Source organism: Bos indicus x Bos taurus, chromosome 1 (genome assembly GCF_003369695.1).
Source record: "Bos indicus x Bos taurus breed Angus x Brahman F1 hybrid chromosome 1, Bos_hybrid_MaternalHap_v2.0, whole genome shotgun sequence".
Classification (NCBI taxonomy): Eukaryota; Metazoa; Chordata; class Mammalia; order Artiodactyla; family Bovidae; genus Bos; species Bos indicus x Bos taurus.
In genome coordinates, this window is record NC_040076.1 from 96,325,714 (window position 1) to 96,344,118 (window position 18,405).

General features: G+C 42.5%; 1 protein-coding gene across 1 annotated transcript in view; it reads left to right on the forward strand.

Moving 5' to 3' along the window:
• Positions 1–1,480: 1,480 nt before the first annotated feature.
• The window catches only part of SLC7A14 (solute carrier family 7 member 14), a 115,841-nt gene continuing 98,916 nt past the window's right edge, over positions 1,481–18,405 (forward strand). Inside the window, exon 1 of the mRNA XM_027541357.1 lies at positions 1,481–1,699. The gene's annotated coding sequence lies outside the window, so the exon portion shown is untranslated. The remainder of the gene's footprint in view (positions 1,700–18,405) is intronic.

Below are 18,405 nucleotides of genomic sequence, written 5' to 3' on the forward strand. Positions count from 1 at the left end.
TGTCCTCTGGGGTCGCAAGAGTCAGACATGACTTAGTGACTAAACCACCACCACCAGAGCCTGTATTAAGATGCCAAACTTCTGATTCTTTAACTCTATGCCTTTCCTGCAAAGTTCCACAGCTTCTTGGGTATCCTAGAAGATCTGATATACCCTCCATAAGCTCAAATGAAGGAGATATCTCGATACTTAAGACCTGGATGCTGGTCCAAGGCAGTAATAAATTTAAGCTAGGTAGACTTTCCCAGACTGTCACCCAGGTCCTCTAGCTAGAACTCACAATCTAAAGGTACATTTGACTGCTCCATGCTAGGAAAGAAGTGTCAGACAGCCAACATTCTTCTCAATCAGAAGTCCAGTGAATGTGTTTCCAAGGATGGGGAGTTACATCTCATTAGCTCCCATAGATTTTGAAGGCCTGGGCCAAAGATACAAGATTATGTAGGTACTGTCCATCTAAAGCAGTCTTTTCAATGAATATTAAATACTTAATTCTCTGATGAGGCCAAACATGCCTCGGTTTGTACTACATAGTCCTCATCCTTTTGAGACATAACATAGTTCTCAACAAAACCAATGAAAAAATATAAGCCCAGTAAATTGCTTTTCTCCTTTCATATATTATCTGTCAAGCCTGAATGCACAGACACCCCTTTCTAAGTTTACAAAAAATACTTCCATTCTACTGGTGCAAATCACAGTCTCCTTGTTTCTGAGATTTATTTTAACAGAGACGGGGGAAGGATTCCCATTTATTGAGTTCTAAATATGTTAGGCAACTTTAAGAATATTACCATTTTTAATTCTCATAATAGTTCTGTGAAGGGCTCATTTCACAGATGAGAGAAGAAAGGCTAACAGAAGTTAAATACTCCCAAGGGTATCTATTTTTGGTATGGACCAAAATTCCTCCTCAATCTTCAAATCTCAAAGCCTCAATCTTTTCTACTAATAAGATGTTTATCAAAAGATAAACTTGGTCTATTGGAGAAAGAGGAAGATCTTGTCTTTTTTAGGAGGGGAGGGGAAATCAATCTCCCCCATCCTTTCCTTTCAGCAATGCTGAGGGAGGTGGAAGAAATTTAAGAGCAGCAAGAGCTCGGTGAAGAAGGGGGAAGCTTCCAGAGGGCAGGAACCAGGTCTGGGTAGCCAGCTTTGTCCAATGTCAAGTCCAGCAGAAGTGGAGCTTCTCGCAGAGGCTGTGCATTCGCAACACATCAACACTGCAGAGTCCTGCCTGGTACTCTCCCAGGACGGAGAGCTGCCCGCATCTCTTTCCCTCAGCCTCACATACCATGAGGTACTGGAAGCAGCACCTGGAGGCTTAATAGGCCGGGGAGGAGTTGAGAGCGGCAGATAGCAGTGTGTGTGTGTGTGTGTGTGTGTGTACTGGGGGCGGGGGGGGGGGGGGGGGCGTCTGGTGAGAGGCTTCTGCTCGGTAATGTAAGGGGTTGGGCAGCCCACGTGACTCCAGGAAGGCGGAGACAGGCTAGCTGGAGGGAGGGCTGAGAGGCCGCGGGGAGGGTGCAGATAGAGGGGCAATCTGAATAATTGAGGAGCCGTTCGGCAGCGGCGGCTGCCTCCTGCTTTCCTTTGCCGCCAGCACCCCGCATCACGGGAGAAGAGACAAACCCCGAGCTGTAAGTGAGGACCGCCAGCCATCAGCCCCGGTAGCCAGTTCATCACCTCCAGCCCTCCGGTGAGTGAACGTCCCCCTGACGCTGTAGTCTGTCCCCCTCCGTGGCCTCTGCATCCCAGCTGGAAAATGGGATGATCACCTCTTGTTGAATGAACCAGGGAGCCGGAGCCACCCGGAGCGGGTAAGCAGGAACATGGCGCGGAGGCTGAGGGCGCCCTCCGGGAAGGGGTCTCCTAGAAGGAAGGATGGAGCCGGGTAGGGGTCTCTCCGGCTCTGGACCGGAATGGGGCCTGGATAGCATCCAGAGTTGGGGGACGCCGGGCTCCAGCTGCGGGGCTGCCAGGCAGGTCTGGCCCGCGGGAGCTAGAGGCGGAGGAGAGAGCCGCCAGCAGCGTTCGGGCCGCCCAGGTCTCCACAGACGCCGGGCCCGTCCTGTCCCCCCAGTGCCTTGGCACGCACCTTGGCTCGCGCCGCTCGGTTTTCTCGGCGTCTGAAAGAGTCCAACGAGAGAGATGCTTTTCCAGCCGAAGCCCGAAGGACGGGCGGGAACAATGTCTGCCCTTTTACATGAGAGCAAACTCTTCAAAGGGACTATCTGAGCCAGGTGACCTGACAAGGCCATGCGCTCGCAGGAGCATCTGTCCCCAGAGACCGGTGACACACCGGGGGCGACGAGGAGGACGTGATGGGTGAGGTGTCAGGGAAGCTCCCTGAACAGAGGGGGCAACCCCGGGGAGAGGACTCTCACACTTACACCTAAGTCAGAGCCCGCCCCACTTCCCCATCCCAAAGCACATCAGTGTCCTAAGAATCCAAAGGGCCAGAGTAGGGCAGTGTAGCCTCGCCGGACGCAGCCACAACCTCCTTCTAGCTCTTGAGTCAGCACCCTCCTCTCCGCGCGCCGCCCCCCCCCCCCCCCCCCCCCCGCTGCACCTACACACACACATGTATTTTGTATTGTGATTGAAAAGTAAGACAGAAGTCGCCGAATGGCTAGAAGTAAAGTGAAAGGTGGAGAAAAGGTGCAGGAATGCTGGAAAAATAGAGCCCTCACCGGGCTATATTTTAGCACTCCCCACCCCACCACCTATGCTGACTTCGGTTCTTGGGGGTCTTCAACCGAGAGGAGAAAAGGAACCGGCTCTTGGGAGGTATTCTCACCGTAGTGGCAGGGCCGGTCACTGGCCAAAGTTGACCGAGAAACACAGAATGATAACCCACCCTCCCCTCTCCCAACCCCACTCCGACCGGAGCCCCCTCCAGGAAGGGGTTCGGGAGAATGCCAGTCCAGAGAGTGGGCCACAGAGAGGACGGCGGGAGCTGTCCGCGGTGCTGAAAGTTCTCCAAGGCGGCGAGATAACACCGCCAAGGGACTGGAGGCTCACTGCTTGCCAACATTTTTCTCCAAAGCAGAAACTGTGTTAGAACCCTCGTAAAGGAAGTCAAGTGGATCAAGTGACCTGAAGAGAGGGGTAAAGGTGCTATGCATTCCCCGTTTCTCTGCCTTCCCCTTCCCCTCCCCCTCCCCCACCCCTGGATTCCACTTGGAAGCAGGTTTTCCCCAATGCTGGGTTGAGGAGCAAGGAGCGGGTGTCACTCTAGGATCCAGCTTTGCTTACTTGAATGGGAACGAACGTGGTGCCTCATTCTGTTTTCTCTGCCTGCGCTGTGAATCTTCCTGTTGGTGAAGTGTTGGAAACACGGTGTTGTTCTGATAAACGCTACTGTGGCTTTCAAGAACCAGAGAACTGTGAGGCTGCACAAAGGAAGAGGCTTCATTAACGGAGAGACTAACTAGGCTTTCTATTCCTGGCTGAGGTTTTTCCTCTCTTCAGTACCCTTCTCTCTCCACCACGCGTTATCTACAATGTAAATTTTGCATCCTCTAGATATAGATCTCTAAGCAGTCTTGTATGTTTGAGAGTCTTTTACATTATGGGCTAGATGAGGAATGAACTAAGCCAATTTCAGGAGGCCAAGTTAAGAGACTATTTATTAAAAAAAAAAAAAAAAACCTACTATATGCTGGGCCATATCATCTCATTTAAGCTTCACAATAGCTGCTAACCAAATGTATCACAAAGTTTAGAAAACTGAAGTTATGTATCTCGAATCCAGAACTTGGATTCAAATTCAAGTCTGCTTAACTCTGAAGTCCAAGCTATTTCCATGCCCTTATTTTGGCATTGACTTTGGGCAGTGGTTACTGGAGACTATAGCAAGAATCTGTCAAAGGTAGAGGACCAGCTTTGCTTTTCACAGACACTACTCTCTCTTCCAACCCTTTCCTCTTTAATCTGTTCACCCACCCACTGTCACTAACTCCCACCATACCAACTGCTTTTGTGCATGCTGCTTGAGATACCACTGTTCACACACTTGAGCTTCAGGATAACAGAAACATGACAGAGGAATAAACGGCAGGCTTTCCTGAAGAACAGCAAGGCTTCGGGGAGTCTGGAGAACTAGATTTCACTCATGCTTTCATATTTAGAATTACACCCTTGAGTTATAGGGCTGGAAAAACCTTCAAGATCATTAAGCATCATTGTTTTACAAAAAAGAGAATTTGGGAACCAAAAGATGCTTATTAGTCTAACCCACATGACTGAAAAGTTAGGACTGGAATCCAGTTGACCTGACTCCAAGGCCAGTGCCCTTTCCACTACTCCCATGATGCCTCAAATATTCTTCCATGCCTTCTCTGATTATCTTTGACAAGAATATCAGCAGGACTGAACTATATTCAGTAATTTGTTGTTTTTGTTGTTGTCATTTAGTTGCTGAGTTGTATTCGACTCTTTGCCACCCTATGAACAGTAGTTCACCAGGCTCCTCTGTCCATGGAATTCTCCAGGCAAGAATACTGGAGTGGGTTGCCATCTCCTTCTTCAGAGGATCCTCCCAATTCATGGGTTGAACCTGCATCACCTCCTTGGCAGGCAGATTCTTTTACCACTGAGCCACCTGAGAGGCACAAACACTCAAAATACAAGTAGTCCTCCTACCTAATTTTTCTTCCTGTTCTTCCCTCTCTGGTCTCACTGTTCCAGTGTTGGCTGACCGAATATAACTGAGATACCTGACCCACATTCCTCAACAACTGTTTTCCCTATACCAACAATTTGCAAATCGGGATGGTGGTATGGCATTTCTTTACTTGCCTTTATGCTGTCTATATTTCCTCTTCTATGATCTATTCTCAACAAAATAATTTTTCCAAAATCAATTACCCTTAGCATCTTCCTGTGTTCTCACAGGTACTTACTTGGCAGAGGCCTCAAAAAGATTTAGGCAGAAATAAGTGATCATCCTAAGTCCTGATATTTATCAATGCTAGGCAGTATGCTAAGTCCTTTCATAAGTCATTGAATTTTCACAATTCTGTCAAATAGACAATTTCATTAGACATGGTCCTAGAGTTCTAGTCCACTCTAACATACAACAGACTTGATACTCTATTCATTTTTGCTTGCTTCTCTTCTAGCCCATAGTAAAATCTCACTTTCATTAATTAGATTTTTGTAGCCCTAGTAATCACACTTGGCAAGATGAAATTTTTATATTAAATTGGACAGTTCTATCCTGCTCCAAAATGTAGAATTTAGAGATTCAAATTCAGTTCAAATGGCACCATTCCACTGTTTCATCTCTTAATATTTACCATAACATATTCCTCCCATTTATTATTCTTTACTTAAAGATCCCCTTATGCCTTCCTAATGCTATTACTGACATTCTGCTTCAAACCTGCTCCAGAAGCAATTAAGGCATAACTCATAATTAAATACATAACTTCTATTATATCATCACTGCGTGATTCTGCAAGGATGATGTTGCTGGGTTACTCAGTCCCAGGTACCATAAGCTTACACTGTCTAGAACCACTCTATCCAATATGGTAGTCACTAGCCATATGTAGTTATTTACCATTTTAATTAGCTAAAATTTAAATGTTAAAAATTCAGCTCCTTAATTACACTAGCCATATTTCAGCTGCTTAATAAAACCATATGTGGCCACTGACTGCCTTATTGGACAATGCAGATACAGAAAATTTCCAGCATTGCAGAAAGTCCTATTGGACAGCATTTCTATAGGAAGTGCTAAAAACATCACAGCAACTGAGAATATGAAATTGGGAATAAGGACTTGGGACTCTGCTTTGAAACTTTTTCCAAGAGAAGAGGAAAATCCACCTGTGCTGAGAACATCCCCCAAAGCCCAAAGATGCTCAAGACAATAAGGCTAGGAAGGAAAAACATGTATCTCACTGAAGGAGCCGATGCCTTCTGGAGTTTAATTACACATAGATTCCTTTTTACCATAAAGTCAAATGCTCTATTTTACTGTCTTACTGGTTTCCTGAGTTCCAACTTAGAAATAACATAGCTGTTCTTATTCAGATTTCAAATTTATATATACTTTATATAAATATATATATATATTTATCTTAAGATAGATAAATAGATCTTAACAAAAGAATGGATGGTAACTTGAAAGATACTCTTTCAGAAAAAGAGCTGAGATGTACTCTCAGCCTGATGTTGGTCAAGGATGCCATTCTCAGGCAATTGTTACATACGGAATCTTATTACTAAAGGAGAGCTTAGAGAAACTGTCTACTCCGGTCTCCGGCAGATCATGCTGGCTTTAATAATAAATACCACTTTGGGGGGAATCATGGTTTATTCATTTCATGGGAACTCTTTATCTCTTAGAGAGGCCTGGATTTTGGAAGAGAGAAATACATTGCCTTGGAGCTGAAAAGAGTTTAATTTTCACTGTCTTCAGCTTGAGGGATTTAACTGATTTTGTATCTCAAGAAATAAATAGAACTGACCGTGTAGCTTTGAAACTCATGCTGGTAGCATACAATCATTCACTTAATCAATAAAGTAGTTGAGGAGTGTCATATATTTGCACAGAAAGGCTGTGGTCACAGGTGTTTGGAATGCCTATAGCCTAGCACATGGGTGCTCAAAAGATATTTGCTGAATTCATACCATTGTTCCAGGTCACTTCATGCCACAAACTCATCTAGCCAAGAAATGAGTACTGCCCGTGGCATTTTCCCTTATCAAATAAAACAGGAGACAGACACAGAACATCAAATCTTACCCTGATAACCACCTTCCTAACCCCTCTGGGGGCATAGGTAGTGATGGCCAAGACAGACTGCCACTGAGAACTGTGTCTCGCTGTTCTCCTCCAGGGAACAAGGAACACATCAGTCCAAGAGTGTTTCATTTCTTTATGATGAGGCAATTTCACAAACAATACTTAAATGGAATTGTATGATACTTTTCACTTTTACCTTAAAGAGACATTTATTTCCTTAAGAAATAAATGATTGGCCTTCATGATTGTTGCAGGCAACTACTATTATTCCTAAGTTCAGAAGGGGCTTAGCTCAAAATGAAAACACATATAATAATAAAAGGAGAGCTGACAACATCACAGTTTGATTGGTCATATAATATTATCCTTTTCCAGGAATAATTGGGCTTTCCTTTACAAGTTTTAACTGGTGATTACTGACAAAAGTGAAAGAAAAACATCTTTCTATTCTAGCAAGTCATTAAGCAAATGCCTGGAATTAGCTGATTCTCACTTGCCAAAGGCAAAATATTCCAACCCAATAAACTGTCCTACAAATGAGCAAGCTGATCTCCATCATCTGTTCATTTGAAAAATTGTTTTCCTTTGTTTGTTTTAAAAATAATCAGCAAATTTAAAAAAACAATTGCATCCAGGTGTTTGAACATTTTGATGACAAAATGTTTCTCATAATTGTAAAGATTTAATTGTTCATTAGAGAAAATCTTTATACAATATATTATTGTGCCAATATTTTGTAACAGTTGCATAACCTAACTCTCTTACTTTGCAAACAGAAAAACTGAGGCTGAGAGTGGTCACTCAAGTTAATAACAGAGGCAGAAGCAAGACCTGAGTCTTCTTTCACAATTCACTGCTCCTTGCATCTTTTAACATCATGCATCTTTTCATTAGTCATTAAAATTTTTATCAATGACTTTAGCCACCAAAACTTTACCAGAGATGCTAAGAGTAGGAAAATGAATGTATCTGGATTTCAGATTATTTCCCTTGTACCCTGGTGTGAACTACTAGTCAAGGATAGTCAACAGGTAGAAATTTCATGGCTGGTATTATAAGGCAGAAGAAAAGCATTCAAAACTTCAGAATCTTTGTTGCCAAGAATTTGAACAAGGATTTTACTTCTCTCACCTTCATTACCTTCATCTTTAAACCAAGAAATTTGGATTAAATAGTGTTTCAGGTCCCACAAGCTGTAATATTCCATGGTTCTATGAAATGAGGCTAAAGACTTGAATATGCTGTCTCACTGAGCCCAAAGAATCAAAAATAAATGAAGGATTCCTATTTTTACATCATTATTTATTGGAAGCTCTGACATGTCATGACATGTCATGCTAGTATTTCACCTAGTTACAGCAATAATGATAATGATAATGATCAGGATAGCGAATACCCTTACTCTGACCCTAAATGTTGGTAATGTTATTATCCCTTTTTTACAGATGAAGAACTGGATCCTAGAGTACTTAAATAACCTGCCCCAATTCTTATTTCTTCATGGCTATGCTGGATCTTCACTGCTACACATGGGCTTTCTCTAGTTGTGGAGATTGGGGGCTGCTCTCTAGCTGCAATACTCAGACTTCTCATTGCAGTGGCTTCTTTTGTTGTGGAGCATGGGTTCTAGGGCGTGCAGGCTCCAGTAATTGTGGTACACGAATTTAGTTGCCTTGTGGCATGTGGAATCTTCCCAGACCAGGGATAGAACCCATGTCCCCTGTGTTGGCAGGCGGATTCTTAACCACTAGGCCACCAGGGAAGTCTGACACTTCCTCTTTGAAAACCACTAGTCTCTCAGATAACTGATATGAATCATTTTTAGGCCACAACATACAAGCCCCTTCTCTGGGGAATTTTCACTTTACCTACATTTTCTGGCTAGAATAGCAATCACAAGGTGAATAGAATTCCAGGTTTCTGGTTCAGATGAAGTTACATAGGGATCTGTATTGTCTTTCTGCAAGATGGCTCTTGTCCTTCTGTAAGTTACGCCACTGATCAATTGTTTCGGTAGTTCAGTACTGAATGTTGTTGCTTTGCACCATGCTGCTTTTCCCACAGTACATGAACTGCCTGTACTGCCAGAAATGAATGAATGCTGGTGCAGGATCCATCACCTTTTAACGCTACAAATGTCAGCCTACCACATCTTCACTGTTCAGTAGAGTTTTCTGGCATTTACCTCCAGGTTTTTTACTCAGAGTGACAATCTAGACAGCTTTTAAGGAAGAGAAGGAGAGCTTCCAGAGTGTCATTTCCTAGTGATGGGCTTCTATCAAAAATAAGACTCAAATTTTCAAAATCATGTGTAGAATTCATTTTCTTCTCATTGCTGCTAAGTCACTTCAGTCGTGTCTGACTCTGTGCGACCCCATAGACGGCAGCCCACCAGGCTCCGCCGTCCCTGGGATTCTCCAGACAAGAACACTGGAGTGGGTTGCCATTTCCTTCTCCAATGCATGAAAGTGAAAAGTAAAAGTGAAGTCGCTCAGTCGTGTCCAGCTCTTAGCGACCCCATGGACTGCAGCCTACCAGGCTTCTCTGTCCATGGGATTTTCCAGGCAAGAGTACTGGAGTGGGGTGCCATTGCCTTCTCCATTCTTCTCATTAACCCTATCTTAATACCAAATTAGTCAAATAGAATACATGACAGTATCTATCTACCTCACTGTGGGTTTTAACGTATATTAAATCTGCTCTTCATATCACAAAAAGGGCCAATGAGATACTCCTTGTGAACCATAAAGTCTTTACAAAGGAAAGGATGGATTTTCTGTCCTTTCTGTTCTTTTCAAAAATAGCTCTTCTCTTCAAAAAATAGCTCCAGTCCTGAACCTGACTTCACAGCTATATCAAAGTCTTTAGGGTTAAGATCTTAGACCTAAGCTTGCACATCTAGAAAATGCTTATTAACAATAAGGGAGGCTTCCTGGTTCCTTCTAAAATCAATAGTTCTCAAACTCAGGTGCTATCTCACTAAAGGGTATTTTTTTTTTTTTATTCTTACAAACACTGGGGGTAGGGGGAGGTATTATCACTGGCTTTGGCAGCCTGGGATCAGGGATGCTAAATATCCTGCATCAGCAGGACAACCCTGCACAATTAAAAAAAAAAAAAATCCCACCTGAAATGCCAATAGCACTCCTCCTGCACTGAGAAATCATGCTCAAAGTGAGATGCTGTTCCAGCTTCCTAATTCCCCAATTGATACAGAGAATTTACTTTAGTATCCTTCCCCAGATGGAATGCAACCAATGTGAAGTCTACAGCAGCTTAGATGCATTACTGGGATTTCAGTAATTTTATTGAATTCAGGGCTGGTTCATGCCCTGAATCATGAAGTCTATTGTCACAGCTACAAGGAACCTCAGAAATCACCCCAACCAGCCTTCTCCCTTCCCTATGTTTTAAAGATGAAGTAATTGAAACCCAGAAATGTTAAGTGACTTGCCTAAGGTCAGCCAGCAAATTAGTGACAGGACCAAGACTAGAGTGCGGTCCATCCTCTTTGTTGATAGCATTTTGCCCTGCTCTGTACTGCCTTCAGGAATTTTATTCATCCTTGGAGCACAATCCAGCGTAACACACAGTGTGATTATTAAGTATTTATGAAGCTCCAAGTTTTCCACTGCTCACTATTGAGATATGGTTCCTTCATAACAACCAGGTAAGAGATCAGATCCTGGGCTACTTCTATACAAGAGCATTCTTCTTAGAAATACAGATAAGCAGCATACCCAACACATGGGCACAGCCATTCTTCCCCCGCCTCACACACCCTCCCCTGCCTCCTCGTTTCAAACTGCCAGAGATTATAGAGGCACAGCCTGAACAGAAGGCATCTTAATCTCCGGTGATTCTGTAAATAATATGCTGTTCATGCTTGCATATAAATGATCACAGCCTCTCTACTTTCCAGATGAGGGAGACTTCAGAAAGATGAAGGTGCCTGCACACAGAGCATGTCAGAGAGAGGATTTTCAGATTCCAAGCACCAGCTCTCATTGTAGCAGGGTTAAATTTTTCACCCATCTGCACATTCCTAATTATTTATCCAGGCTTATGGTCTTAAATTTCACCTCACAGTCAAGTTAGTTTGTGCATATTTAGATTCTCAAATTGCTTATTTCCTACTTTTCATTCTCTGGCCACCGTTCTTCTACCTCTCATCCAATATACATCCAATAGAGATCATCTAAACCAATCCACTCAATTTACAAGAGATGAAACTCTATCTCTGAAAGCCAGAGAGGCAAAGCTGCCAGTTCAAGGCTAGATTCTCTGACTCCCACCCCCATGCTTTTCCCTCCACACCAAGCTGCGACTTTCCAAGGGTAGGTAAAAGAGCATCTTCCCACTCCCCACACACCTCCCATTCATTGACCAACCCCATAAGGATGGATGGAAATGACTAACTGCACTGTGCTCTGATGCTTATTCCAGGACCTTATTTAGAATATCCACAACTTAGTATCTCTCACTTTGTATTGATCCATCTATCATATTAAGAAGCTGGTTATAGAGGACACTTTCTAGTCCAGAGGGTATATATAATCAATATCATCAAGGCAGAGATCACCACAGAAAACTGTGCTCGAGAAAAAAGAGGGCATGATCCATGGCTCCCATCACTTGATAATGGAGCAAAGTTCATCCTGCATTCACTGTAAATGGCAGGTCATTGGATTCATAATCCCAGAAAGCAGATAACCGGGTAAATGGGTAGGCTGAAAAGAGTAAGAAAGTTAAAAAGGACAACTCCTAAACCATGTCTGCTTTAGGAGCAAGGTGTTTTTCCTGAATTGATCAGCATGTGTTCATGCTAAGTTGCTTTAGTCGTGTCCAACTCTTTGCGACCCAATGTACTGTAGCCCACCAGGCTGCTGTCCATGGGATTCTCCAGGCAAGAATACTGGAGTGGGTTGCCATTTCCTTCTCCAGGGAATTGATTAGCATGGTACATTTAATTTAATGTACACAAGGCTTACAATAATAGGGTTTTTCTTTTTTTTAGAAAATCAATGAAACATTTTCTATTTAAATTCATTCTGAAGAATCATTTAAAAACAAAAACAGGTGGTGTTTCAGTAAAAATTGCACTGAAAAGAGAATTGGTGAAGAAATCTAAGAACCAGCTTCTCAGGCAGGGCTTCACACCATCATGATTGTCTCATCGTCTGACCAGGCTTATTAGGTTTAGAAACCTGATTTTATCAGTTCTATCAAAAGTCTTCTAGCTCTGCAGAGCCAAGCCATGTTCCCCAAATCCCAAGAGAATGACCTGATAACTAGATGCCAATACAGTCACTTCTAATGTAGGATGCTTTCAAGTATTGCCCAGGTCATTCCCATCCTGGTATTAGGATAGTAAGAAAACCGAACAAGTCATAGAAGATGACTTGAGAGCACAAGATCAGGATCAGTGGAGTTGGAGAAGCAGTCTCAGGAAATCTACCATCCACCCTGAAACAGGGACTAGAGAATTCTTCCAAATTCCACCAAGAACACCTTTCAGATTACTGGAATATTGGGCCCTCCAAGTGGAGGATCTTGTTTCCCCTTTCTCTAGTGTTAGAGAAACTTTGGAAAATTATTTCAGTAGAAGGTAGACTTTAGCTTCTGTGCATCCCTCATCTTCTGTTAGGATATTATTTCATACATGTTATAACTTCTTAACTCATAGCTTGTCTTATATTTAGTTACATTCTAGTCTCCTTTAGGAAGTTTTGGTAGATGCCCCAGTTTAACCACCAGTCATGAATAAGTCACCCTAGTGGCTGGGTTATTTCTAAGGGGCAAATCTCTTGTATTTTGCGCATATTCTATTTATTCCACTTCTCAGAGGGTGCCATGATCTGACCTCGCTCTGAGAGCACTGGGTCTGGTGTATACTTGTCAGTAATCTTCATGTGTGGACCCTGACATTTGAAACTGTATTCATTAGTCACTCTCAACACAGAAAACATTCATGGGGTGACTATGACTCATCCACAAAAATGCCAAAGGAATCAACTCTCAAAAGGTTTTTTTAAAAAAAATCAGACACCATTGTTACCTCTGACAGAGGTCAAACAATCATTTAACTATTTTTATTCTCCCCTTGAGCAGGCTAGTTATCCTAGTTCCAAGCAAGCATAAACTGCAACAGACGGTCTGGGATTCATCTTAAGTTCTTTCCTAGTCACACAGACTTTTGACACACTTTCTATTCCAGCATCAGAACATAGAGGAGGAAAATATCTGAATGAGTATAGACTGTTGTGCCAGAAATAAGTTCCTAATATAGACAACTAAAACATGCCACCATAGAACTTAACTGTCAAAACAGAAACAAGACTTCTCCATTTCAATACTGTCTTAGTGACTAGCCTGTGTTCTTCTTTTCTGCCCCCAAGTCTATTCCAAACCAGTTGTAAATAAATATTATGGTGCCAACACAGTAATACTAGGTATCTGGGGAGAACCTTCAGTTGAGCTTTGTGATGTCGTCTCTTTACACACGTGATTCCAATATGGCAAGTTACTGAAGTCAGGGATAATTACATAGCTACATCATAATACTTCTGACAATAGTCACAACAGCTCAGTTCAGTTCAGTTCAGTCACTCAGTCGTGTCCGACTCTTTGCAAACCCGTGAATCACAGCACACCAAGCCTCCCTGTCCATCACCAACTCCCGGAGTTCACTCAGACTCACGTCCATTGAGTCGGTGATGCCATCCAGCCATCTCATCCTCTGTCGTCCCCTTCTCCTCCTGCCCCCAGTCCCTCCCAGCATCAGTCTTTTCCAATGAGTCAACTCTTCACATGAGGTGGGCAAAGTACTGGAGTTTCCGCTTTAGCATCATTCCTTCCAAATAAATCCCAGGGCTGATCTCCTTCAGGATGGACTGGTTGGATCTCCTTGCAGTCCAAGGGACTCTCAAGAGTCTTCTCCAACACCACAGTTCAAAAGCATCAATTCTTCAGCGCTCAGCCTTCTTCACAGTCCAACTCTCACATCCATACATGACCACTGGAAAAACCATAGCCTTGACTAGACGGACCTTTGTTGGCAAAGTAACGTCTCTGCTTTTGAATATGTTATCTAGGTTGGTCATAACTTTCCTTCCAAAGAGTAAGCGTCTTTTAATTTCATGGCTGCAGTCACCATCTGCAGTGATTTTCACATGTACTCATTTAATCCGAGGAGTAGGTATATTTATCCCAATTCTTCATATGAGAATTATCAATTTTAAATGACATGCCCAAGGTCTCAGAGCCAGATTCAGATCTGTGCTACCTGACACCAAAATCCTCCCCATTCATACTACTCATCCACAGTTTTCTTAATTAGTTTATTTATTTTAATTGGAGGATAATTACTTTACAATATTGTGATGGGTTTTGCCATACATCAACATGAATTAGCCACAGGTGCACACGTGTCCCCCAATCCTGAACCCTCCTCCCACCCCACTCCCCACCCCATCCCTCTGGGTTCTCCCAGAACACCAACTTTGAGTACCCTGCTTCACACATTGAACCTGCACTGGTCATCTATTTTAAATATGGTAACATACATGTTTCAATGCTATTCTCTCAAATCATCCCACCCTCGTCTTCTCCCACATAGTCCAAAAGTCTATTCTTTACATTTGCGTCTCTTTTGCTGTCTTGCATATAGGGTCATCGTTATTGTCTTTCTAAATTCCATATACATTAATATACTGTATTGGTATTTCCCATTCTGACTTACTTCACTCTGTATAATAGGCTCCAGTTTCATCTACCTCTTCAGAACTGACTCAAATGCGTTCTTTTTTATAGCTAAGTAGTATTCCATTGTGTATATGTACCAAAACTTCCTTATCCATTCATGTACTGATAGACATCTAGGTTGCTTCTATGTCCTAGCTATTGTAAACAGTGCTACAGTGAACATTGGAGTACATGTGTCTCTTTCAATTCTGCTTTCTTTGGTGTGTATGCCCAGCAGTGGAATTGCTGAATCATATGGCAGTTCTATTTCCAGTTTTTTAAGGAATCTCCACACTGTTCTCCATAGTGGCTACACCAGTCTGCATTCCCTCCAGCAGTATAAAAGTGTTCCCCTTTCCCCACACCCTCTCCAGCATTTACGGTTTGTAGACTTTTTGATGGCAGCCATTCTGACCAGTGTGAGATGAAACCTCATTGTGGTTTTGATTTGCATTTCTCTAATAATGAGTGATGTTGAGCAACATTTCATGTATTTGTCAGCCATCTGAATGTCTTCTTTGGAGAAATGTCTGTTTAGTTCTTTGGCCCACTTTTTGATTGGGTCATTTATTTTTCTGGTATTGAGCTGCATGAGCTGCTTATATATTTTGGAGATTAATTCTTTGTCAGTTGTTTTGTTTGCTATTCTCTCCCATTCTGAAGGCTGTCTTTTCACTTTGCTAATAGTTTCCTTCATTGTGCAAAAGTTTTTAAGTTTAATTAGATCCCATTTGTTTATTTTTGTGTTTTGTTTTTTTTTTCCATTACTCTGGGAGGTGGGTCATAGAGGATCTTGCTGTGATTTATGTCAGAGAGTGTTCTGCCTCTCTTTTCCTCTCAGAGTTTAATAGTTTCTGGTCTCACATTTAGATCTTTAATCCATTTTCAGTTTATTTTTGTGTAACTTATCCACAATTTTAAAAGTCTCTCTGAGACAGACTGATCCTAATATATCTTACATGAGTACACGGATGACAAGAATGGCTCTGCAAGTGCACTTACCTTCGTGGCCTTATCAGAGGAGTTAGACCCAGAGGTCCAAAGGTTTCACGTGGAACCGTGAAAAAGTCATACTTTTTCTAGGCCTCAGTCTTTCCATCTAAGAAAGATAAATAATAGTGGCTCTTTAGTTATTCACTCATTCAACAAATATTCTAAAAACTGAAGTGACAGTGGAAAAAAACACAGGTTAAGAGTTGTTAATAAAAATAGGAACCCCTGTTCAGATTATTGTTGCTAAAATAAAGATAATACTAAGTGCCAATGGCCTAGGGTATGTGGAAGACTGCATTCAAGATTGTTTTGGGTTAGTTTCTTAATCAGCAAAGCAGTTTGAAATCTTCTCATGTATCTGTCAAATAAAACTACAGGCCCAACCGACCAACATAATGCAAGTTGTTACTTATGAAAAACAATAGCCTGGATCCTCAAGGTTCCTGTGAATGGTTTCTGAAGACAAATTTGTCCTAAGTGATGAACAATACATCTTTAGACTTAAATTATTACAGAACTTCAAAGTGCCTTTTCATTTGCCTAAGGAACTCATTTCTTTCAGTGAAGGCTGAGATCATGTGATTACCCAAAGCAAGAACACAGTACAGGAAGACTAATAATCTATAATGGCAAAAGAGATATCTGTTAAGCAAACAGAATGGGCAATTTGAAATGAAGGGAAGTAAGGCCATTTTGAAAGGCCATTTTGTTCAGTTTAAGAAAATTCTTGAGTTTAATCTTGCTGGAACTAGTGAATGTTAAGAAAACACTGAATGAGAGAGTAAAAAAGAAAACTTGCTGTTCAGTTGCTAAGTCGTGTCTGACTATTTGTGACCCCATTGATTGTAGCGCTTCAGGCTTCCCTGTCCTTCACTATCTCCCGGAGTTTGCTCAAACTCATATCCATTGAGTCAGTGATGCCATCCAACCATCTCATCCTCTGCTGCCCCTTTTCTCCTCCTGCCCTCGATCCTTCCCAGCATCAGGGTCTTTTCTGATGACTCTTCACATCAGGTGGTCCAAGTACTGCAGCTTCAGCTGAAATCAACCCACAAAAAGGAGGGGGAAGAGATGGCATTCTTCCTAAAGCACTTTCCCTAGAAAGGAAGAGTTGAAGTGGGAGGTGCAGAGGCGTTTGCTGGGCGGTGAGAAGTGAGATGTGTTTCCTTCCCCTCAATCAAAGACTTTATCGTGTCCCAGGCTTGAGAGTAAGAGACATCGCACACATAAATAAGCAGATGGCTCTTTCTTCAGTTCTGAATCATCCAATTTGTCCCCAGTTTTCAGAAGTCACTTGGCAAAAGGCATCATCATGAAGCCATTAACTAATGATTGCAAATTCACCAAGCCTAGAAGCCTAATTTATACACAGGAAACTATTTGGACTTTTAAAGTAATTTTCTCCTGTTAAGAAAAGGGGCATCAAGCCTTTCTTGGCATAAAAACAAAACAAACACAGACTCAAAAAATCAAGGGGGAAGCACTGGCATTAGAAAATGAAGGAAATTTGCCAGACTAATCTCGCAGCTTAGCTTGTTTGCAAGGCCAGTTTCTAGTCAAAAAGTAGGATAATAAGAGTTGTAAACAGAATGTTAAAATGTGATTTATGACTGGACTGTGTCATATCACTCAAGGTGATCCATTTTAACTTAGCTTTAAATATCAAAGCAAAGTTCTCAGTGTTGGCTTTTTTTGTTTGTTTTTTAATGAACTATAAGGAGGTCCTTATTGGAATTTATTTGCTGCTCAGCTGCTTGCAGTTTTTTGGAGAAGTGTTTCATTACAAGCTCTATGGCTATAAGATTAGTAAAACTCATCTCTCCTGGACCTTGAATGCTGAGCTAAGGGGATTAAGCTTTAAGCCACAAGCGCTGGGAGCCACCAAAGGTTTTAGTATGGTGAAAGTTATGACCAGAAGAGTAAGAGAAGGTTCTGGCAACAGTGAGTGGGATAGCTGAGGGAGACAGAGAGAGGAGGGGAACAGAAAAGTCAAGTCAGGAGATTGTCAAAAACATTCAAAAGAAAGAGCATTTCATAGCTGCAGAATCAGGGGCCATTGTTATTTCTTGGCTGGTGTTAAATCATGTTGCCTGGATCTGGAGATGAGCACAGCTCCCAGGACTAGGGCTCAAGAGCGCCCTCTCCTTGACTTCACACCTGACCCACGCCCTCCCTCTCCTTTTTGTCAGCTGACTGGAACCCCTCTCCACTCATGGTGAAAGGGTTGGTGGGGATGGGCTGGAGTGCAGAGAGAGGTAAACCAGAGGAGCTTTGCCTGCCTGGAACCAAGACGGTGCCAAGAAGGCACCACAGGGAAGCAAAGCAGGGGTGGTGGTTTCAGGCCAGCCTCTCTAGCAGTGTGTGCCTCACCTCGCACAGGTTACTTTGCTTTTCTGGGCCTGAGATGCCCCAACCTTCGAACAGAAAGGCTACTGTGGATGCTTGCCATGGTTCTTTCCAGCTTGAGAATTTATAAAATCAGCAGTGCGTTATTAATTTAAAGATGCATTTCATGGACCACATTCAATTCAGTTCAATTCCAGGGCGGACACTGTGCAAAATGCCAAAGGGTTTGATTTCCTCCTTTTATTCCCCACCACTCCATTTCTTGTATTTTTCCATTATTTCTCAGATACAGTATTTTTCCCCCGTTCCTTTTTTTTTTTTTTTTCCTCCATTTTCCAGTGGTAGCAGGGAGGGGGCTGTTTCCATAAGACAAGACACTGGGATCATCTGTTTATTGACAGGACAAGGGACTAGCCCGCCAGCTCTTTTGCACATCATTCTGCTGATGTCCCGTAGTCTTGTACCAGCAGGAAGAGGAAGTTGAACTCAACCTCCCTTCTGACTTTTATTTTTTAATCACTGCTTTCTCCACCAAGCTGCAGGCTTCCAGATGTTCTAGGCAA